The sequence below is a fragment of the Nipponia nippon genome, unplaced genomic scaffold, assembly GCF_047370975.1.
Source record: "Nipponia nippon isolate SJK-2023a ecotype South Korea unplaced genomic scaffold, ASM4737097v1 scaffold_12, whole genome shotgun sequence".
Lineage (NCBI taxonomy): Eukaryota > Metazoa > Chordata > Aves > Pelecaniformes > Threskiornithidae > Nipponia > Nipponia nippon.
Genome location: NW_028262313.1, coordinates 13,852,815 through 13,877,625, shown reverse-complemented (window position 1 = coordinate 13,877,625; position 24,811 = coordinate 13,852,815). Strand labels below are relative to the sequence as shown.

The following is a 24,811-nucleotide window of genomic DNA, read 5'->3' as shown; positions in this document are numbered from 1 at the left end:
ATTTCATCAGTGCAGGCCTTCTGACTCCCCCTACAAGCCAGCACTCCCAGGATTTTCCGTCCCAGCAAATTGCTGCCGCCTCCCTCTCCTGCCCAGGTCTCTGGGAAGGTGACACTCAGCAGCGTGCAATGCCTTTACATGATGGAGAACAGTCTGGCTGCTGGTATTTCATTTTAACTGGCTCCTCTAGATTCTATAAACTATTGATTCCAGAATCACCATATCTAGCTGCCTTCACTGCAGATTTCAGCTTTCCATGTTAGGGTAGTACCAAACTGGTCTGCCATTAATCAAAAGGCAAAACCACTGTGATTGTTATCCAAAGAATCCTTTCTCTCCTTTATAAGCACTTATATGCACTCTTTATACATGATACCATGCACTCCTTTTCATTATTTCTTCTATCAAGTATCTATCATGGACTTATTTTAATGAGTGTTTCATCCATATGGTAAGTATGCATGCAAACTCAAAATTGTTAGTAGTGCCATGCATTTAGTTCATGCTATGTATCTTTCAACATTATATTTAGTCATCTCCCTGTCTGCACATCCTCCTCCATACAATATTGCTAGTGCCTTGTGGAGACTGTTCATAGATCTACAGATATTCCACTCAGTAATATCTAATATTTTAACTTATCCGCTATGCCCTGTAACCATACAGGTACAAGTCTGGATTTACGATTTTTCAGGCCTTTGCAGCTGTGCTTCATTCTGCCTTGCAGAGGTGAGGCAGTGGTAGGTGACACTGCTCACAAGAGACAGTCACTAAGTTCATTAAAGAAGATGGCTCCGTGCCACTTCAGGCACACCCAGCTTGTCTGTTCTTGTGAACTCACTTGAACACTTAGAGCTCAGCCCTGGCCTCATTACATGTAAGTTGCAGCAATAGTAACTCCATACTTGTCGACGGAATCACATTAGCATGTGATGAGAATCTGCCTTTGACTGTATAAACGGAAACACGACTGCAATCATTTCCTTTTAAATATACAGAATATAGATGACTTATACTTTAAAGCTAACTACAGCTATCACCAGCCCAGATCTGAGCTTCGTATCAACACTGCAGCACCCATTTTGGCACAGAAAGGACTTTCAAATTTAAAAAAAAAAAACACATAACAATTTCGTACATGTTTGGTGGCACTGTATTTCCAGAACGTTTCAGTGTTTTGTTGCTTTAGGGTCACAATAACTTGAGTTTGTCCAACCTCAGGAAAAATGTTAATATAGGATGAATGAGCCCCTTAGGAATTTATATCTTGTTTACCCAAAATAAGCTGCAGGTCATGTGAGCCTGAATGGTTCCTCTTGCCTCAGTCAGGAAATATTTCCTTCGAGTTTCTCAGAGATTAACAGAAGCAGAACTGACAGTTTACTGCTGTTAAAGAGACAGTCCATGAAGTGCTAGCAATGGGAAGCACTATGCTAGATTAATAAGTATCATTGTGAATGTCACTCTACAGCCTGATTAATGGTTTTGGTGGGGATTTCCCACAAAGGTGGCCAGGCTTTAAAGTGTAATTATGAACTTTGGAGATGTTGAGAGTCTGCACTATGCCGCTAGCGAAAGCCCAGTTGCTCACTGTCTCAGCAGCTTGGAGAACAGCTGCAGAAGCAGGGGCCATCCAGGCAGAGATATTTCTATCGCACTTTCAGAAATAATACTTTGTGATGCCTGGGGTGCTCCATATGGATGCCCTGATACTGCACAGTGCCTTCCAAAATGTTCCCAACTTCAGCAGCCCAGTGACTGAGGAAGCATGTCAAAACCTCTGCAGCTGCACATTGAGGAGCCCTTTGGAGACCACAGTGGAGAGGCAGAGGAGCATGCAGACACTCGGCACTGGCCATGGGATGAGCTAGAGCATGAGCATGGGCATATCCAGGAGACTTGTTCCTGAGCAGCATACAATTCACAGCTCCCATCCCTCCGTCTGGGAAGGCACACAGGAACACAAACATCCCCTGCCCAATAAAATGAAAGCTAATCAAGCAGCATAGGATGGGATAAATGAGCTGTTCAGATAGGTACAGTGGTATATATATGGACATAAACAGCAAAAGCAATGGGTCAGAGGGTCTGATTCAGGGTCTGAGAAGAGTTATGATTTCTTTTGTCCTGGTAAAAAAAACTCCATAGTTACACTTGTGCTTTCTTTGGTTGGTTGGCAGGTTTTTTTAAGATACCTTTGAAGCTGAAGCATTTGCAATTCTGGTGCTTCCTGTGGGCACTGAACTCCACAATATGGCGAAACAATGAGGCTCCCAGCACAAGGGAGAAGGGCAGATCTCAAGGCCAGGGAGACAAAGTCCCTTGATGTGCTTATAAGCAGAAGAAGGCCATCCCAATGTTGTTGATTAGTCAGATGCACTTCTGCCATTTCAGACACTAAGGGAGATCAGACTCAGATACAAATCATCCAGCTTCAGAGAACTGCCAAAAAAAATGCCTTGGGAAATGCTGAACTCTCTGTGCTATTTACAAACTGGCAGATACTCCAGGTTTCTGCCAACTCATATAATTATTTAAAAAAAAAAAAAAAAGAAAAGTTTTGGCCTATTTTTACCACTTTTTCAGCCAAGAAAATGTGCTAGATGCTATCCTTCTTCTCCAAGAGCCTGGTGACCCATGTCTGACACAGATAACCTGAACTAGATGCATTTTTTTGCTGCTTTTCTCCCTCAAGAACCTACCCCTTGTTCATATTCCCAAGGTGCAGGCTGTTCCAGAGCATAGAGATTTGGGGTGTAAGATCAGCCATGAGATGAGATGTGCTGGCCCTGCATCTCAAACAACTGAAGGTCTCAACGACGAATGATTCACAGCTGTCCTCACCATCGCCTACTCTCTGTCTTCAGAGGAATGAAATCTTGCCTCAGCAAAAAAGAAAAGCAACTGCATTTCTACCTCCTCTTTCAATATTTTTAATTTTTTCTTCCATTTCTGTTGGAAATTAGATGTTTTAAGAATAGGCTTAAAAACAAGGTTAAAAAAAGAGCATGCAAATACGTTTGCATATCATGAGCAACTGCTGAAGTACTCTCATGGGTTTTTTTTGTTTATTCCCACAAAGGAAACATACTGGAAAAGTTTTTAAAATGAAAAGCAGTGAAGTTTCTCTGAGATGTTTCATATTTTCCCATTAGGGAAAAAAAAAAAAAACAACAAATAAAAAAAAGTATGACAGAAAGTAGGAATTTTGTCATTACTTGGAAAAATGCAGTATCTCTTTGGAAACTTTGGACAGAGTAAACTGGAATTCCTCAGCAGTGGGATCGGAACACAGAATCCAGGGCCAAGGGTGGTTAAACCAAACCAAACTCAACCCAACCCAACCCTTTCTAGGTTTGAACCCTGATGCTATCGCTTGCTTCTCTCCGCTCTAGTGAACGTGGAGCAACAGGAAGCCCAAAGGAGAAACAACTCGTGTGCAAATCTATATTGGTGCTCTAATGCCACTGCACAATCAAGCAAAGTAAAAGGCAATCCATCCCTTGCCAAGGTAGGTGTCCAAGACAGACACAACAAGCCTTCCAGAGGCGCTCCTCCAGGTGCACTTACAGGGCCTAGCCAAGAGGTGAGCAGTTTGGGACGGCAATGCCAAGCTGCGCACTGAGCAGGGACCATCCCACTGCTACAGCGGGACAGACCAGGGGGGTGTTGTGGAGCAGGCAGCTTCATGGGAGGTTTGAGAGGGGCTCAGCAGAGCCTGTAATTTACCTAGAGTGGACTGCTGCTCCCTGCATATCAGCCTGTTTAAACGAAAACAGACAAGCAGCATAAAAAGGTTTAGAACAGGAACAAGAGCAAAGGAAAAAAACACTCAACATACTGTACCATTTTCTAGACAACTGAAAAACAATCCTCCAACAGTCCTGATGGACACTCAGGCTTCTAATAGGCTTCTAATTAAAGGCAGGTTCTCCACCCCTCAAAGGACGAAAAAAACCTGTATTGTGTTAGTCTGGAAAACAGAACCACTGAGGATTGCTTTAAGAACCAACAATACCTTCATTCAGAAGAGGCAAAGTTACTCTTACACATCAATGGGATTGCGTATGCTACAGCTGCTCTGCAGGTGACGGATCACAGCTCTGGATGTTGTGACTCCACATTGGCAAAGCTTCCTCACACGTTTCAGAGTCTTTGTTTAAGTTGAGGGCACTTATTTAGCTGCACAATTAAATCTGTAAATGGGCAGATATTCACTACAGTGAAAGCTTTTTTTTTTTTTTTCTAAATATTGCTACTTATTCAAGGACTCCATTTAACAAAGGAGACTCTAAAATACTTAACCAAACACTCATAAAAGAAGATTCAAAGTGTTATAGAACATGCTGTTATATTACCATAATTAGTCATAATCATGAATTCCCATATTCATCAACTTTCTCAGTAAGTATCTATACTGCCACAGCACCTCAGAGTCACCAACATGTACTAGGGCTCCAGTTCTAAGCACTTTACAAACACAAACCAAAATGACTGTCCCCAGTTTACAGTTCACTCATCAAAAGCTGCTTCTCTTACAAGCTTTATCCACTTGGCATAGCACCTCAACCCAGGCATTTCTGATTTCTTGTCCCCAGAGTATGGTGCCACCAGTTACTTAGTCTCTGGTACTCGCTGTCCATGTCTCCTTGGAGTAAGATGTGATTCTGCAACCTGGGGCAGGAGGTTATTTTTAAATTATTTGGGTAAGTAGCTCTCCATGAGCACTGCAAAAGGATTACTATGCAGTCGTAATTCTGTTTGTAAGCAATACAAACACTGCTGGCGTAGTCTTCCTTCATAGATCTATTCGTAATATTTTCTGCATTTATTTCTATGGGAGACACATTTCAATGAAGAGCCTATTGTTAATACAAGTCTTTAAACAAACAAAAAATATCTGATGGCAAGTTTTAAAGGCAGGAAATTAAATACTTAAACAGCACTGAGAGCAGGGGTTCAAATCCAAATGTTCTGCAGTTTGTATCTTTTTTCCTCTTATGAGAACCAGTAAAGCCCAGGAACCTCAAATGAAACCTTCCTTTGGATTGCTGGCCTCTTCTTAGGGCTTCCTATCCACAAAAACAAGGGTTACTTTATCAGAAGCTGCTAAGTTACTCAAGCCCTAAAAAGTAATTCTGTAAAGCCATCCACTGCTGACCACTCCCTAAATATTTTCTGAAATGCCTCATCTGTTTCTTATTCAGATTGTGTATGTTGTACATTTTAGCATTTGGCTGCATTATACAGATGACAAGTAAAAGCAAATATATGTTGTGAGACAAAACACATCAAGCCCACTTGAATTTGGTGACTTGACCTGCTATTAATCTAAAGCAAAAGTAACTTCCCCACTTGCTTGCTACTATCTGTATTATTTTCACACTACAAGTATTTGCAGTTTTTTTTCTTAGCTTACACTATTTAGTTACAATTATGAAAAAACCAGGGGCCCATAAGGCAATAATGTCATTAAAAGCCTTAGTATAGAATGGTATGGCAAGATTTCTAGTGCCATGTATGTAATAGTCTGGGACATAACTTCTAAAAAGTTCTCCACTGCAATGGAAGAGATGGTGAATCAGCTACACAGCTTGTCTCCTTTCTACTGAGAGATGTATATTTCTTGTCATCAGCATTTCTGCAGATCCATACCTGTGAGTGATTCCAGTGGAGCTATCGTGCAATTTGGGTACAGGCTCTTTCTCAGAAGGAGGCATTCACATAATTCCTACAGCCTGATTAATTTAACAATGTGGCAGAAACTTTATGTGCTGCAAAGGCTGCTTAACTAGACTATTCAGAGGTTGCCCAGCATGCAGGATAGACCTTACCCCCTTACCTTCCCACCACAGCAAGCCTTCTACAAAGTCTCCTGAACTGCCCTGCCTCTCTGGAACACGCCATCCAGCTTTTCTCTTGGCTACCTATTCCCAAAACAGCAGGGACACTTAATATTTCAGTGTTATTACAATAGCTTTTTGTTCAGTATTTCTGATGACATGATTTATACACATGCACACATACAACAGGCCCTTCAGAAGGCTCGTTTTTTTAGTGGAGCACTCCCACAGAGCAGGGAGCTCTTTAGATCTCACCAGCACACAGCAAGCAGCTTTCCCCTTGCAAAGCTATCCTGTTGTTAGTGCAGGTAGTTGTTGGAAGTCCATCTGATTAATTCTTCCTTCAGGCACAGTGGTATTGATACTAACCTAAAGCAAAGAAAAATAAAAAACAAACCAACAACAAAAAAAAACAACAAAAAAACCCAAAAAACCCCACAACACAAAAAAAAAACCAAAATACAAACCCACAAAAAAACCCTATGCTGATCACTTTTTTTTAAAAATTATTATTTTTTTTCTTTCATTTGTGCTAGTATTTGGAGTGGCCACTTCTATTCAAATAAAAGACAAATAGCAACCACCTGTTGCATTCACTTGTCAGCATATCTGTGTGAAGACAGTAGCATTAGCTCGGTTTTCCATGGCATCCTGATGCTCCAATAACCAGAGATAAGGTAAGCAGCGCATCAGAGGTGTAGCGTGTAGCTGGAATATAAAGGCAGTGCAGAGGTGAATTACAACTGACCACATTACTCATTTTGCCAGTCATTCAGACTAACAGGAACATTTTTAGACCTTCCCCCAGAAAACAGCAGGGTCACACTAGTCACCCCCATACACAGACGTGGTTTGGAGCAGTTTTAGGCAGAGGTATGCAAGATGCGCAGCAGTGCTGTCCCTTCGAACGAGCTCTCCTTTGCATCCCCAGCCTTTCACACTGCCAAATGCAATTTTTTGTGCAGTGCACTGCTCAGTAGTGCGGAGCATTAAGACAAATCTCTTCCTAATGTATAGGTTTGACATTTTCAGATTTATTCAGACATATTACCCATAAAACACCTCTAACACAATCAAAGGACATTATCAGAATTGTCTGTTCCCAGGATGTTTGGCACTCCATAATTCAGATGCATTTAACTCCTCAGTAACTCTTGTACATTTGGATAATTTGCTGCAGTAATGTATAATCTTGCCTTCAGAATTCATTCCTTAAGAAATGTAATAAATTAAATAGAAACCTGTATAGCCCACATTTACTAGTCATCATCCCATTTAAATGACCATCCCAGAGTGTGAGCACCATGTGATCTCACCACGGTTTCTGCAAGGCAGTGATGCTCAGCCAGCCCTTTATGCTAGGTTTCACTGTATCAGAGGTGGAAGTGATGGGTCATCCTATTACCTCCCATCATTTCCAGGCCACTCCAGGCCAGAGGTAGCAGAGATCACTCTAGGGTCACAGCTCAAGGTAAAATGTGCTTTCCAACCCTCTCCACACCCGTCAGAGCAGGAGGCCAGAGGCAGATAGGGAAAGAAATTACATACCTGCTCACCTCTACACAGAAGTCAGGGCCAAAAGGCATGAACAGAACAAGAAGGGGAAAAAATACCTGTCAGTGCTACATCCTCTGGGAATACAGGACTTCAACTCACAAGGCAATTTCCTTAGCACCTCTCTCAATTCCTGAGCCAGCAGCAGGGCAGCAGTCCGGTCTCTGTCTGCGCAGACAGATTTCACTTCCAGATGAGCCTCACCTGCTGATCTCTGGCATGGGGCACCCCATTTTTCTGAACAGTGCTTCATACCTGCTCCTTTAAACAAAAAACTGCTCTGGAGCACTCTGCAGAGATGTCGGGGATGGTATGAGCTGAGAGACCTGCCATATGGAAAATTCAGTGGGCCCTGGTACCCACAAGGGCCCAAAGTGCACCAAAGTGCCCATCAGAGTGCATCACCCACCGAAAGTCTTCCCATGCCTATGAAAATCCATCTTGCTCCTTCTCAATTCAAGTTCCTGCCTGCTGTTAAAACAAATAAATAAATAAAAATAGAAACCCTCAGCATGAGCCCCCCTAAGGCTGACATCTGCTCACGGGTGTCAGGGCTACTCCAAGCCAGGCTGCAGCTGCCCGTCTTTGAGGCTCCTCGGCAGCTTCTGTCCTTAGAGGGATCATTGTGTCCCTGACATCTTGCACAGCAATGCTAAGCTCCTTCTGAATTTCAGTCAATCGGCCTAAAGGTTTTAATCTAAAAAAGAACATAACCCTGTAGAGAGAGCCACAAATTCAGGTCTCATCAGTGCTTTAATTACACTGGGTTATTTGACTTGTTTGTAGCTCTACCAGTATGAGATAATTACAGTAATGGGAAAGCAACACTAATGGTTGGAAACACTTACTATCAACAGGAGCAGAATCTACAAAGTCAAAATCCACCCAGAGAATGCTCTTTTATTTCAGTTCTCCTCCATTACACACTTCTGCAAGAAAACTAATACAGACAGTACGGGACTTGCCTCTCTGAGATTTTCCCAGCCCAGCGCTGAGCCAGGCTGTTCCCACCATCTCTGCAGACAGGATTCCTCCCACTGGCGCCAGACTGGGCGGTGAGTTAAGCAGGACCATCATCACTGGCCAAGGTGTCATGCAGAGCCCTCGGCACCTGCTCCACCTCTCGTGGAAAGCCAACAACTGCAGCAGGGCCATGCTGCTGCGAGGAACTGAGTACTGATGTCAAGAACTGGCAAAAAATCACATTATCTCTGCAGAACCATACAAACGTTATAAACTCCACCCTCGCATAGCAAAACCAGCAGGAAGAGCACCTGCATATCCAAAGACAGCGCTAAATGGGTGCTGTCCACACATCTGACCCCTACCTCAGATGATTCACATGTTTTCAAAAAATACGGGGCTAGAAAATTTACTCTATTGTAGACAGCCATATTTGTTTCATGAATCACTTGCTCATTTATTATGAAGTAGATATAAAAGATTCTTATAAAAGAAGTTCCTTTAAGACGCTTTTGTTAAACTATTAAGCTTTGAAGAGCTCTGCCAAAGCTGGCAGCGTCCATTGATCACCAAGACAGCTCCTTTTTTAGTATTCCCTCAAGTATTCAGCTCTTCTCTTACTGTGATTTCTATTTTGAAGATGTAAGTGATGATGCTTTTAGGGTCAGCAGGCACACCAATAACTCATTTACCAGTATACTTCACTCATTATTCTGCATCTTAGCCCAGAAAGACCTGGATTTTTTATTTCTTTAGGTATTAAAGATTATATACGTAAACAGCATCAAAGCTAAGAGTAGAAATCACTGAGCACGGGGCCATCTGTTGCAATGAATTTTCAGACCATCAGAGGAGGTAATATGTTCCTTCGTCATAAATTTTGGTAAGTTTTCTTACAGCAAAACCTTACAGTTCTGTCCAGCAGCTCCTTACAGGAGAAGAATCCCAATCCGTCTCACATACCAGGCAGCTGATATTTCTCAAGATAGGTTGAATACTCAGTGTCTGCTACAGCATCTCATGCAATACAACAAATTAGGGTAAGAAATCCAGAATAAAACTATATCAATGGAAAGGTAGCTAAGCAGAATATAATTAAGCAGACTAGAATTTAGCAAGACTACTCATATTAGCATATTAATATCAGGGTTTAAATAAAAGCTTGGTGAATACCACCAAAGAATATCACAAAAGCTGTAATAACTACCCACTGTCTGGGTCTCAGGTTTTGATGTTTTCCAGAAGAAACAGCTCTACCCGCAGCGCACGCTACCACCACGCTGGGGCCTTAGCTGCTTCAGCACCAACTCCTCGAGACTGACCCACAAGCTCCGTCGCACTCCTGCCTTCCTCAAAGCCCCATTTTTTGCTCAGAGCCTGCTGCCAGGATGATACCAGGTCTCCGCAAGAAGACTAACTCATTTTCCTGCTGGCTGTCATGCAGTACACTAAAACAATTGTGCCATGCAGGGAGCAGTAATGTGCATCAATTACTATTGCAGACAATGAGAGATTGACCTAATATGTGCATTAATACAGTACCTATTCTTTTCTAAAAAATGGTAGTTTAGATTCATTGCTCCTGCAGTGTATTCCATTTTCAAATATAATTCATTGCACAGTTTTAAGTGCAAAAGCTAAAGCCATTCAAAAATCAAATCTGAAAAACTTATTTTTGATTCTATAGCAACAAGCTGTTCTCTTCATAGTAAACATCTCGGAAGCAAATTACTTATCTTTTTTTTTTTTTTTTTTGTGAGACTTCAGTGCAGAGAATTGCTTTAGGACTTGAATTTTGCGTGACAAATTTCAGATCCATTTGAATTTATAGGGCCAAACAAACAACTTCTGAAAACAGTGATTTAAAGTTTAAACATCAGCCTTATGAAATAGATGATGTGGTTAGATTAGTTCTCCAGAAGGCCGTAGGACATAATACATTCAGTTTAAAACATCTTAAAGTCTGGCATGTGGACAAATATCTGCACTTCTGGAAGGTGATACAGTTGGTTTGTTCTTACTGTCTCAAACATGGTGAGAATTTAGTTTCTTATTACTTGAAACTATAATTTTAAATTTGTGGCAAAACACCAATAATTGTAAAAACTAATTGGTAACAATAAATTTCTCAGCAGGTGCACAACTTATTCAGTACCTGCCTCCAACTTTCCATCACATCCTCCTTGCTACACACCGGCTCCCTAGAGGGGAGCTTCCCGCAGTGCCGAGGAGTGGCAGGGCTCTGCGCCTGGTCACTACACACTGCATGGCAACAGCACACACAACATTTCTGCAAAAAATCAAAATTTTAAAAAAAAATATTGCTTAACATATAAACATTAAAATCCAGATAACTATTTGTTATGGAAAATATCTGACATGAAATAATACACACGTGCTCAATGCTCTCTGGGTCTGCTGTACAAACACTGGAGACACAAACAGAGATCCTGTGAGATGCCAGCACAGCACTAAAGTTTCTGCCCCACAGAACTTCTCTGTGTTTGCTAATTCAAGAGTTTTTTCCCTTTCAGGGCCTACAGTAGAAGAGCATCCTTATTCCTTGCAGTAAATACATGCCACATGCAAAATGCTGCAAGTTTATTTGCTATTAACCGGTTGCTGTATGAAGTATGAGATTTAAACACTCTTTCTTCTACAGGAAGCACAAAAAGAAAAGCGTTGCTCAAGTGGCAAAAAGGAATTTCCCGTGAAGCAGGAATTTCCCTTGAGCTTTCAGCACTGTACCCAGGAGGAGGAAAAGGGAGCAAGCCCCTGAGCCAGCCAGGCTGACAAAATGACAGCATCAGACCTCCAGTGCCACTGAGCACAACTGCCTTTATTGTGGGCGGAATATTATTCACTCTGCCTCTCTAAAAAGTGAAGTGTCCTTTGAAAGAAGAATGTGGGGACTGTATGATTTAGCAAATGCGAGTTTGATTCTGCTTATTAGAGGCAACTGAAAAAAAAAGAATAAAAGATGCTACAGCAGAACTTTGAGAAGCTATCCAAAACACAGATTTACAAAATCGCCCACTGACCAACAACACACAACAAACAAGAGACCAGCAATGGGAGGGGGATACCATTCAGACCTTGGCTTGTAGACTGGGTAACACAATCTGCATTTCTTTTGTGGCTAGAGGTATAAATTAGCACAAAGTAAACTAGTGCAACATAAACTAAGTTGTAGATTTACAGCATGTTAGCTTCTCATTGCAATAGCTGTCCTGAGCCCTGAGAGTACTTATTGAAGCAGTTATCATAGGTAACAGCCACCGCTGCACATCCACACCCTATTTTACGTGCACTTTGTTCTCAGAGCCTAGCACAGTGTCTGCAGCAATCGCATTAAGAAGAGGTATATTTTGCGTACAGACCGCATTCATAATTCATGCTCTTGGCAAAGCAAGTGAGTTTTGGAATCAATATAAAAATCTCAGCTGAGCTCAATAATCAATAAAATGTAAATCTGAGCCTTTTCCTCCTGGGGATGATACTTATTTGATTTTTTAAAATATTCGTATTAATAGGTGGATTTGGTTATATAAGCATTGTGCTAATTGTATTTTATGAGGTTTATCCACTGGTTCTGTGTACTTACTTTCACATTTATTTGGGTAAATAAAGCTGAAATCTAGGCAAGATCACAAGACAGGTTCTGATGAACAATCGTCATTCTTATCAAATGTAAATTGCGCAGAGAGTGCTTGACACAAGAAACTCATTGCAATGAATTACTATGATCATTGTTATTTTAAAATGAATTTTGACAAGATCCATTATTGGTAAGCACCATTAATTTGTTCTATTCTCCTAACTGTTTTTATGGGACACTGAAATTACATATGTCATAAAAAATGCTCGTTTTAAAGTATTGTTAAAACTTAATACAATGGCAGTAAAATTATCCATACTATATAATGTGTTCATTGTTATGAAAAACTGGTAGATTGCTAAATACATAATAGGCTCAGTGAGAAGGAAAGGAAATTTGTATTGCATAGGAATGTCTACTTTACAACATGTTATCTTATTTCAGTACTTCCCCTAGAAAACAGAAATGAGGGGTACAATAAATTAAAATTACATATTTTTGCAGGTACACGGAAGTTAACGTTATATTGGGAAATTCTATTTGGTGTTAATATTTTCTCTAGAAGTTTCATAAACAGGCAATGATCTTGTGATGAGGCAGTAATGATGTGGGGATATCCGGACTATTTGCATGTATCTTCCTTAGAATAAGCCAAACTGGGAATTCTAGTTGCAGACGATGAATCAGACCTGGATTAGCTGCCCACCCATGGGAATGCCGCTGTGCATGTCTCTCATTTGTACATGCACAGAGTGCAAATGAACACATTTGCACCACTCCAGCAGCAGCCCCTTTGATCTAATGGAAGCCTCAGGATCAGGTGCCATGCAATCACCTCCCTAAATTAAGGGAATGCAATTGGCTGCTGACAAAGTATTCAGAGGTGAACAATTCGACTAAATACAAGCAATGCCAGGGGAATGCTTTTCCCAGCTTTCAAGGCATAAGCATATTCAAGAACTACTACAGAACTTACTCCAGATACCTGTGGGAGATGCTGTTTAAAGAATAAGCAAGGATCACGTATCAGAAAATGTGCATTATTCATATAAATTACAGTTAAACTTTAGCACTTTCTTTGGACCATAGCAGCGAGCACCATGTAACATAGACCATAAACATTCAGATTAGATGAGTCCCAATACTGAAACATACTGGTATCAGATCTTTGCTCTAAGAGGGGACAAAATACTGAAGTTTTATGGAAATAGTGCAGTACATCAACTGCCAGAAAGCAGAATATGCCCAAACTTTAACTAGCACATCATAATATCAGCCCCTAATACTTGTTTACTCTCTTGGAAATTATCCTTTTTATTTGGATTTAACCAAGTCGTCTGCAAGGCTGCCGCATCAATACAGGATTGATCCAAAAGGTCCCTTCAAAGAATTTCTTTACCTTCGCAAGCAAGATGCTGGACTAATAAATTTTCCCACTTTCCATTATATTTTGAGTAACCTGTGGAGAGGAGACTAGGGTATACTCCAGGAAGCACTGAGGGTATTTATTCCACCAGATAAATTGATTCCTAGTGATCCAGCCTCAGGAGCGCTCGCAATACCCCAGACACCAACACGTTCTCTTTTCCCTTTGTCAAAAAAGCTGCAAGGCTGATATGTAGCTATTATGACTGTAATGATGAGCAAGGTGATTTTAAATATGGATGCTACAGGCATATTTGGTTGCTGCAACCTGTTCAGATGAAGTTACTGATGCTATTGCATCTATGCATAACATCTATTCCAGTAAATAATCTAAGGTTGCAGTGAGGAAAGCCTCATATACATATTACCGCATCCCACATTGCTCCTCAGGGAGCGGAGATCTGGCATCCACTGACAGCAGCTTTGGCTTCTCTTACCCAGTCTCTGAAGCTTAATTTTGCATGGTCACCACCTATACATACCAGAACATCAAAAGAAAACTTAGCAGCAAATGAAGGAACAGTAGATATTGATGACATCTAATGAGCCTCAGAGTTTTGCAGTCTGGATGGAAGTGGAAAGGCCAGAAGCTTTAAAAAAAAAAACAATTGCTGTTCCAAAAAAAAAACATTTTCTTTCAAAGAAAATAAATCAACATACAAACTCTTTCTGTGCTGACATTTTCCCTCACAAACAGGCGATGGAGTAAAGAGGACAAACTGAAAGTGCACACTTACTATATTCCTCTGAAGAAGTCCCAAGTGATTTTATAAAAATTGTATTCAGCCAAAATAAAGATATTTTCAGCTCTCAGAGAATATCTGATTAGTACATTTCAGCTGTTCTATTTTCCAGTTGAACACAAGAAGGAAAGATAAGGAAAAAAATCTGTTTAATTAAAGATAAATATTACTGAGCAATCTGAAATAAAAATCATTTGTCTGATAAGCAAAATGCACAATAACAAAATAAAATGCTACTAAGTTATAGGTCATGCAAATGTGTATAGCATTAGCGTTCCAAAAAACCACTTAATAGTTATTTCATCACTTTAAAGATATCACCAGCTCCTCAGCAAACATCATTTGCTGTGCATAATCACAGACCTCAGCATCACTTTAACTTATTAGAATTTCCCCAAAATCTACTGTGGATTTCTTGCAAGCAAAGCCAAGCACTTTTGTAGCAGTCCAGAAAGAAAGAGGTAAGCAACTAAAAATCAGTGTTTGATATACTGTTACTAACTTTATTCCCCGAGTTCCTTTTGCAGAATATAATACATAGAAGTGGCAAGAGTTTCTTCAGTGTACCACAGAAATCAACACGTTTTAGACAGAGCAAAAGATAAAGCATTTCAAGAGTTTAATACCTCACACAAGCATGTGGCTTATTATTTTATTTTTCATCTAAAAACTGGCATTCCTATGATTAGGATATATTCAGTGCAGTGCTGGATGCAGTTGTTTATATTCATTGTATTTTTCAATGTATTACAGTGATGGAAGAGAAAGAAAGCCTTAGGAAAGAAAGAAGGAATAAAACACAATTTAAAAATAGGTAGCAGCCACTCCAAGCTGGGGTTTTTGACCTTTTATTATTCTGCTAATTTATGTTAATATCAAGAAGAGGAGATTCCTCACCAAGGAATTTAATAAGAAGGCAATGATCTGAAGAATAATGAAGCAAAATGCATATAATTGTTACTGTACTTTCTGGCTGGTTGGGATGCCACCATACGTGGAGCAGAAACCATTCAAAACACCACGACTCTAGATTATTAGGTATTTTCATCATTTCGGTCAGATGGATCACAGGTGAGACATGACTGCAAGAACATCCACATGAAGGAGAAAGTCAGCGGTGTGGCATAGTGCAACCATTAAAAGAAAAGCATGTCTGCAGTGGGATGAAGGCAGGACGCTCCCCGTAGTAGCAGGAAGACTGAGGCTACCTGCTGATATTCAAAACCACACTGGTAGTTCCTTTTACTGTGCATGGGGAACAAGTATTTTCCAAAGACTGGCTGTCCACTTACACAGTGTCTGAACAAAGAAAAAAGAAGGATGGAAAGGAGGTATTAATGAAATTCAGGTCCCATAACCATTGCCAATACTTTCTCTTATATTTCCAGCATATTGCAATGTTTTTCTTTCAATTTTCCACACACAGATGTTAACTGTGGAGCAAAAGTACAAGGGAGAAGACTAGCTGAACAAAATAAATCATGGTAGAAAAGCACATGGAGAATGGCACACAGCCATTTGCCCATTTGTTCCGTGGACATTTAAGAAGGCAAAACATTCAACATGATATGCTGAGAATGAAGCCTTTGAGTTACATAAATGAACTGGAATCAGCAGTCTCTCATTCCTCAGTCTCAGGTTTACCATGTTTGGAGTCTGTTGCGCCCAGTTGTTCAGTCCAAAATCTGCTGGTTGTGGGACTAAGCCAGCTGTCAGAGCCACCGTGGGACAAAGCCCGAGGCAGGGCTGTACTCCGTTCCCCAACTCCGGAGTGCTTGGAGCTATCTTGCAATCAGGCTCCAGGGCTCATCTTTCTCATGCCCGGCTTGTGCTGCAGCTATGCACATTTGTTGGCTACCCATAACTGGAAATGTAGATTTGATAGATATCTGGTTTTCCACATATGCTAGAGCTCTCCCTGCCCAGTTCTTCCATGTGCCTGTGTTTGTTGCCTCATTTCCATTTTCTGTCCCAAACCCGTTTCATTGCTGTTGTGCAGTCTGAGTCTGGCTCAGCACTCAAGCATTGACAAGTACATGGATATAAACACGTACCTCCAGCCTGGTGGAATTCCCTTCCACACAAATCTGATAACCAGTCGCTGAAACCAACTCCCCAAAGAAGCATCCAATTCTCTCAATTCTGACATTTTCAAATATAGGGATACCTGCCTTGGCGATGGAACATGATGGCCTCAAATATGCAAGAAACCATACAAAAAGAGAGAGTGGACCCTTCTTAGCCTTATAGGTTGATTTATTAAATGTTCATTTTACCCTGGTATTATTAATCACGTGGGTGCGCAAGCTTTTGTAATGCTGCTGCTCAAATTCAGAGCAACTTTCATTGAGGATAAATATATTTTGCACAATAGCTCAAACAAATTTGAGCTAGCATTTGAAGTGGATATTATGAATGTATCAGTCCTACTGTGGTTCAAGGTTTATATCCTTTTATAGCTTAACCTTAGATAAGAGAACTAAATTCATACAAGAATATGCCAGTATTTATTAAATGCTAATTCTGAAAAGGCTTGAATAATTTATCAAGGCTTCTTTCCTAAAGAGATGGACACAACAGTGTAATTTAATTTTTAAGCTTGTCACCACAAAGAACTCCAAATACACATTTTCACACAGACATTATCATAGCATTCTGCAATATGGAAATATCTTGCAGGAGGATCTATAAATGTTTATCTTTTGTAAATACAAGCAAGTAAAGGAAGGATCTTGGTGCCAGAGGCACGGACACATTCTTAGACATCTAAATATCTTTGTACTGAAAAGCTTAGGGTTTAAATGGGAACGGCAACAGATGAGCCACACTGAAATATACTGAATGTGATTATTTCTCTCCTTAAAAACATAACTCCAATTAAAGATCAGTTCAAACGTAGATCAATTAAAATCTGATTTTTAATGGATAACCGAGTACCAGAGTGGATGAAACTTCATACGTAGAGCTCAGCTCCTCAGTGCCCAGCACTGGCAGCATATACAGCAGCCAGCCATCATTTAAATGCCCAGGACTGGCACACCCATTTAAATATAGTCATCAGTGGGAGAAGTCCTAGCAAGTTTTACCACTCTGTCATGAAGATGACTTCTATTACGGGTGTTTAGCTGTGCTAAGCTGTGCTTTTTATTGCTCTAGCAGTTATAAAAGATGAGCTTTTATAGGCTCAAGTCCACAGCATTCAGTGAAGTTCTTTTGGAGCCCTGCTTGTACCAAATTAGTTTGGGGGGAGGGGCATGAAGCATATTTCAAAAATCAGCATAACTTCTGTGTGGCAACTGAGTTACCATGCTATCCCCTAATTAAGGGACAGCTTTACACTGGATAATTATCAAACACGATAACACCAAAATAAAAGAACGATTATCTTGAAAATAACAATGAATTTAAAGTAGTTATATAAACATACAATGTATTTCATTGATAGCAAATATGAAAAACTCTCTTTTTTGTAATCACACAAAAGTTCCGTATGACCTAAAACCATTTATAGGACAGCAACAGAAGACCTGTCACCTGGGATAAATAAACCGGGTGGGGTAAAACAGTAATAAATGACACAGACAAATGGAATACCCACTGCACACAAGGGACAAGAAGTCATTTCTCTATCTTTTAAAAACATCTGACACACAATCCATCTGAACAGGTAAATTGTTCCTAGTGTGGTTATGCCCTTTTCAAATTCTAAAAAAACTTTCAGCAGAACATGAAGGTTAGGAGGACAAACTCCTTGTTCTCACATCCTTACTTTCCAATAATCCAATGTTCTTTAAAGACAGTTGTGAGGCCACGATGCTCCAATCTTGGATGCTGCAAGGCAACTCAGTTGCGCAGCTGGTGCTGCTGCAGCACTAGGCTGTGCTGCTGAGGGGCTCTGTGACCTTGGGGGCACTCAGAGCCTGGAACGGGCCGCATCCACTGCTCATCGCCATTTCAGCAGCCATGGAAGAAAGCAAGTTCAGTTCTCCACTCTGTCCTGGATCTACTGTACAAACTTGGGCCACCAACTCAACCTTTCATTGCTGCTTTAGTAGGATGGTGATGCTAGCCTTGCCATGTTGTGACAGAGTGAGTATGAAGGCACTATGAAACAGCACGTACAATGCAAAAGGCACCTGTGACGTTGCCTGTCTTGTTATACCTGCCTTGTGTATGGGAACTCTACCTTCCAATTGAGCCATTTAGCTTGCTAAAGAAAAAAACACGGGGTCTGCATTTGCGATCTGCAAATGTCTGCAGTGGGTCAAGGACCACAACTGGGAGGAAGACTTAAACATACAGAGCAGCTGGATCACTAAAACAAAGCACCACGGACCTCAAACGAGAGGTTAGTTTATATTGTTCTCCGGGGATATTTAAGCCAGGTACATGGGATCCACGCAGCCCAAAAGTGTCCAAGCAAGCAGGGAAGGCCCCGGCATCAGACGGCTGCACACCAACAGGACAGCTACAAGGATTTGCTCTGCACTTGCTCCTCTGAAGCACGTGAAGCTTTAGTGCCTGATGGAGCAGCTCTCACACACACACAGAGTACAGAAGAATTTCACTTCAAAATGAATGAAGGATTACAGGATTTGGCTTTTCCTCTGTTTAAAAGTTGCTTTTATTACAGCATAAAAAAATCTATAGGTTGCTCGGGGGCTGATAATAGATACAGGTACCTGTACCAGACTTATTACTACTGGGATTCAGCGTTCTGCAGCAGATTGGATTTCCTCATATAAAAGAAATTAATCAACAAGGAATGGATAATATGCAGAAAGAAGGATTGCATCTTAATTCACATACTAAGATGCCTGTTGTTTTTCTATGCTATTTACAATAAACCTTGGAGCTGCAAAACTTGTATGCAGTCTTTTATGTTGAAAATGTCCTGGTTTCTGTATTGCCACATGTAATCAAACAGATTGAGGAACTGATTGCTTTAAAACCAGCAACTCATGATTTTATTAAAAATATTTAAGAAGAACTTCAAATATATCTCTACAGACATTCCATCCACCTCCACCGCAAATGAGAAATATGATTATGCCCTACTGCCTGTATAATTCAGCATCATCTGCTCGCTTTGCTTTCTTCCCACTGATAGCCACAAAACACAGATATCTGTGTAACAGCAAGGCTGTGTAATGGACAAACCTTTATTTGAACCTCTCAGTGGTATACTTAAGTATCACCAGCTCCCAGTCAAGCCCAGGAGAATTCAAGATGCTTATCAAAACTACTCTCCAGGAATTAACTTCCATGTACCTCCTTCTGGAACCAGCTAATGCCATGTTAGCAGCATCCTTTTTGATGATCCTCTATCACCTTCCCACTCCATCCTACTCTGCTTGCACATCGAAGGACAAGATGAGCCATCTTAGCAACACTGTCACCAAAACTTAACTTCTAGTTGCCTTTCACTGTGCCCTCTCAAGATGTTCAGGGTCACAGCTTTTGAAATTACAACCTGTACACTGTGAGTGTGATCCTCGGTGGGTTTTGGTGCTCCAGGGCCATACCTACAGCCCCAGTTGGTGCCATACATCAGCGCATGATACAGATGACAATCTGCAGAGCCTGCACCAGCATGCACACTTACTGGGGAGAAGAAGGTATGTTTAGCCACCTTTCTCATCCGTCTGCCTGCTCGATCTACATGAAAAATATTAATGAAGCACCCTTTTCACCGAAAGGAGGGGTTTGCTGCCAAAAGAGAGAGAACAGAAAAAAGAAACCCAGAATACCACTAATACAGATTGCAATGCCTGCATTTAAAAAAAAATACATATATGGAAATAAAGCAGGCCTCTGAATAGGACCTGTGAGACAAGCAAGCAAAGACAGGTGTCTGCAAAGGAAGGATAAAAATCAGCCTCAGGGTGAGCATAGGAGAGCCTCCAAACAGCTCCCTGGCAGGTCCTGCCTCTCCTGAGAGGAACGTCAGCCAGAAGCAGCTGATTCCAGCGAGCCTGGGAGGGAAGCGGAGCAGAAAGTTGTGCAGGTCCTGAGACATTTCTTTCTCCAAGAAACTGGGCCTGGACCCCTCCTCATAGTGATCTCTGAAACAGAAGCTGAGGATGTCGCATCCCAAAGGGGCAGCTTTTGGTATGTGGTTAAAAGGGAAATGATCTTGCAGATGAAGGGCCATTAACTTCTGAACATTCTCGATATGCTGTAGAGATGTTCCCTTAGGATATGAAATTAAATGCAAAAGCGGTTGGGCTCAGAAACAAATAGCTGCCTGTAATTTACTGTCTGTCAGGATTATAACCTACACTTTTATTTTTTTATCAATATCAAAGCAGAGCTGGACCACATCCACAGAACATTCATACATACTTGGTTTCCACTGTCCTTCACACTTATTCTCCCCTACCCTTGAGCAAGACAAATGGAAATTTTTATGCGACTTAAGAAAGTCTTCGAAGTACAAGCATATCATGTATTGGGCAACACTATCATGACAAACTGACGGCCTTACACCTCACACAGAGTGTATGGCAACAGCTTCTCCCTTCTGCTGCGTAATTGGGGCTGAAGACATCTTTAGGGGTTCCAGGGTCAGAATCATGGAAGAGGCCATGAATTTACTGCTTTGTATACCTGGCTGTACAATTTGCTATGTGCAGTTCTCCTGGCTCCTGTGATATGTATTTCATAATGAATAAACTACAGCTTTAATAAAAATTCAACATCAAGATTACTTTGAGGGGAAAAGTCACCTATTTTTAGAGTTGTTAGCTTAACATTAACACCTTCCCAGAGAAATGAGTTATTTCCAAGGAAAGCAGTGGATACAGAAGTCAGCAGCGAATTCAAAACTCAGTTTTGTCACATTTTCCATGCAGAAATAGCTATTTTGTCAATGTCAGGAGAATTTGACATTGATGAGTGAGATTTTGACAGGAGACATTTCATGTAATTTTTGTCTTTTAAAAAGTTATAAATAGACTCAAAACCTCAGAAATTATTTCCGTTATTTTGCGTCCTTGGCAAGTCGTCGCAAGCGTCTCGGCCCCAGTTAGTGCAGCAGACAACCAGGGAGGCAGCGCCCAGCTCCCGTGGTGGCCATCGCGTGCTCCCCGTGCCACGGCCATGCCGCCAGTGGACAGCCAGAAATTCAGCTGGTCACAAGAAGGTGGGGTTTATGTGATTTAAAGACGAAACAAAAAATAAATAGCAGTATTACACATCACACTGTATGTCGGCAATTATGTTCCACAACAGCAGATGATTCATTCAAATCAATATAAGGAATTATCTGAGAGATTATCAGTTAAAGAACAACTCAATGAAAATAAAAGGGAATACCAGCAAAACAGTAATGATTTGAGAAATCACATTTTTCTTCACTCTGCAAGGACTTCAGATTAAGGCCTGGGACTGCCCTCCTCAGAGGTATTTTATTTATTTATATTTCTAGGAAATGGCCACTTGAACACTGACTCTCATACGCTTCCAAAAAAATTACAAACCCACAAGCCCAACAGTATCATGCACAGTATGATGATAATAACGCCACACACACTAGATTAGTCACCTGCAAAACTTTTATTTCTAAGAAAAAGGCTTTCAAAATAAAGGAATACAGGTATCCTGTATCTTTAACAATTAATGTTCATAATCAAGAAGCCTTTCCTTTTTAATTGCAAAATACACTCCCTGAAGTACAAGTACACTCAGCACAGCAAATTTCAGCCCGAAGTGACGACTCCAATTTCTGAATTATGTACTTTCAGGAACAAAGCAAACCATATTAGTGACTGATGGTAGGAAGATGTTCTTATTTTTTGACAGTAGAAATACACTCTGTGTTGCAGTCCCTTTGACAAAACAGCAGTTGAAGAACAGCAGCTGCACAAAGTCTGCAGGCTAAGAAATGCCTTGTGTACTTGGGTAAAAAAAAAACATGAAGGACAAATGGAAGCTGTGGACTACGAATAGAGCATACAGTGGAAGGATATTGCAGTACACAAACCAGGGAAAATTATCTTGCTCTCTTCTGCAGCAAGGACTTCAGACAGGTGCTTTAGTTATAAAAGGTGCACAAAAAAATTCAGCAAAAGGACAAGACTCTCATGTTAGCCCTAAGCCAAATAAATGTTTGCATGGCGTCTGCCATACAGATAACCCTAGGGATGAAGTGCCATACAGCCCTACACCAGCACCCCAAATCAAAAGGATTTCTGTTTGAAGCAGAGCTGAAATTTGCTAGGAATCGCATATTATCAATTCTAGGCACACAAACCTTATCTTCCCAAAAGGCTAAGACAGCTTTGTAAAGCAGGAAAAAAAGTAGAATTTTGTGAAGAAAAAAACCCACCAAAATTCTGTATTTCAGATGCTTCAGATTTTAAATTATAAAAATCTTGGAAAAATCAGATTTTAAACACAATTGGATAAATGGCTGTTGATCGTTGCAAAAGCTACCATTACCTACTGAAATCTTGGGAAAAAAAACAGCTCCCAAGATTTTAGCACAGTAAGTGCAGGTAAACATTAGAAAGCGCTCTTCAGCCTCAAAAGAATTCCCAAGCAACACAACCCCTGAAGTGCACCTGCAACAAATACTTGAGAAAAAACAGCAAGAGGGATAACTGCTATGAATGAAGTCAAGGTAAACATAAGGAACAAACATTTGTCAAAGGAAGGGCAGGTTTTACCCAAACATAATGGAAAGTATAAGGATGGAAACTGGAAAGGGAAAGAACTAAACACCCCTAATAAAACTGCAATAGATTCTTTTCACCGGTTCATTCACTCATGCAGCACAGCCCCCACCAGGGCAGCATGGATGCTCTCAGGCACCGCTCTGTTGCTCAGGCTGCAGGTACGTTCCAGATAACCCAGTGGCTGTATTTCAGCTTTACATTACATAGTATGCAACTTAATAATAATAATAATAATAATAATAATAATAATAATAATAATAATAATAATAATAATAATAATTTGTTGGTTGTTATTGTTGTTGTTGTTGTTGTTGTTGTTGTTGTTGTTGTTGTTGTTATTATTATAGATTTAATTCTGCTTGCCATTTTCTTTTAAATGCACAGACCCTTTTATTCCCACTTACCTTTTTGGATTGCATCCGCCTCACTCTCCAGAAGCATCTCTGGGGCAGTTTCTCTGCAAAGACTGGTGTAGCCAATTGCACATTCTGTTTTTGTTATCTGATGAGCTGCTTTGCTTCTCCATTCAGTCTCATTCTCTGCTTACTGGTGTTTTGTTTTTTTCCAGCAGGAGGGGGCACATTAAGCCAGTTTAGTTAAATGTATATTATTCTTGCTCCACTATTACCCACATGCTGTACTTCAACAGACATGTTACTATGGTTAAAAGCATTGGTCTGCAATACTGATAGCATCAACTATACAAGGACATCCCAAAGCTTTATTAATGCAAATGAAACATTTTGAAGTAGACCGAGCAGGGCAAAGTACTGTTATTATTTTCCAGAAGTACAATTCTGTTTGGCATTAAAATGTCATCCATTTGGATTTTGTGACACTGCCACACTGACCCATGTCCTTTGCTTCTACTGAAGCTTAAGTATTTCAGTGAATTTAAAAATATCCAAGGCACGAATGCAGCTTACAGCTTCCCAAAGCAAGTCTGCCTTGAGAGCATTGTATTTCAAAATCAAAATCACTTTCTGCTTTCCAAAGCATATAATTTACAAACAGTTAAGGAAGATGCAGGATATAAACTGATGCCACATGGTCATGGGTGGCAATCTGTCTGGGTGGAGTTGGAATGAGACCTTTACACGGATGGTGCTTTCAGATGAGCACGGTATTGAGAGAACTGAAAAATGGAGAGTGCTGCTCAAAGGACATTGATGCATAGAACATGTATTCAGTCTTACCATGATAAATGCTGTATCAAAAAAAAAGTAGCTGTAATCTCAATACTGTGATCTTAGTGTAAAACTTAGTTGCAACATACGTAGTGACCTGTAAATCTGATGACGGTTGTTTAAAGGGAAGTAAAATCTAGGCAAAAGAAAATCTTTCTGATAATTTTATACCTATTAAATCTGTGAGCAACATCTAAGATCACTACAGGTTAAAGTTCAGAAAGAAAAAAAAAATTCTTCACCCATCCTTCCTTTATTCACTTACTTAATATGTGCATTTCAAAGGGTTTTTTTTAAAGACAATTTCATTACTTGCCCAGAATATTTAGCTAGAGATTTTGCTCTTGGGAGAAAACATTCATAAGCATCAGCAAGATAATTTTATATATAGTTTAAAAGATTATATTTGAAAGCTGCTCCAGCAAAAAGATATGCTAAGAAATATCAATTTAAAATAACGGACATTAACAAAAAAATAAATCAAACCAGCAAAGAAAAAGAATCCTTTTTAAAATCATTGTGTCCCGGAGCAATCCTGGCCAACGGAGTCTGGATCCTTATGGGAATTAGCACCTAATGGTGTGATTTTGAAAGAATTTTCTCCAAAGCTCACTCACATCAGTGACTGCCAAGTGCTTAGGCTTTAAGGCGAAGAGTAGAGAGTCTAAACATTTAATGTGGCCTTGCACATAGTATGAGCCAGAAATCTTTAATCAGCGTCTCCTGCAGCTACCCTGGAAGTCAGTAATGTGCTGACCTTCAAAACTGGTATATTCCTAAGGACTTCTAGTGATAAAGATCCACTCTGTTCTTAGGTAAG

General features: G+C 40.4%; 1 protein-coding gene across 7 annotated transcripts in view; it reads right to left on the bottom strand.

Moving 5' to 3' along the window:
* HTR2C (5-hydroxytryptamine receptor 2C) overlaps positions 1–24,811 on the bottom strand; it is a 245,429-nt gene that overhangs the window by 196,651 nt on the left and 23,967 nt on the right. Inside the window, exon 1 of one of the 7 annotated variants that reach the window (XM_087748934.1) lies at positions 6,099–6,119. The exons of the other annotated variants lie outside the window; for them this stretch is intronic. The gene's annotated coding sequence lies outside the window, so the exon portion shown is untranslated. Of the gene's footprint in view, positions 1–6,098; positions 6,120–24,811 lie in introns of those variants that run through there. 7 annotated transcript variants of the gene reach the window in all.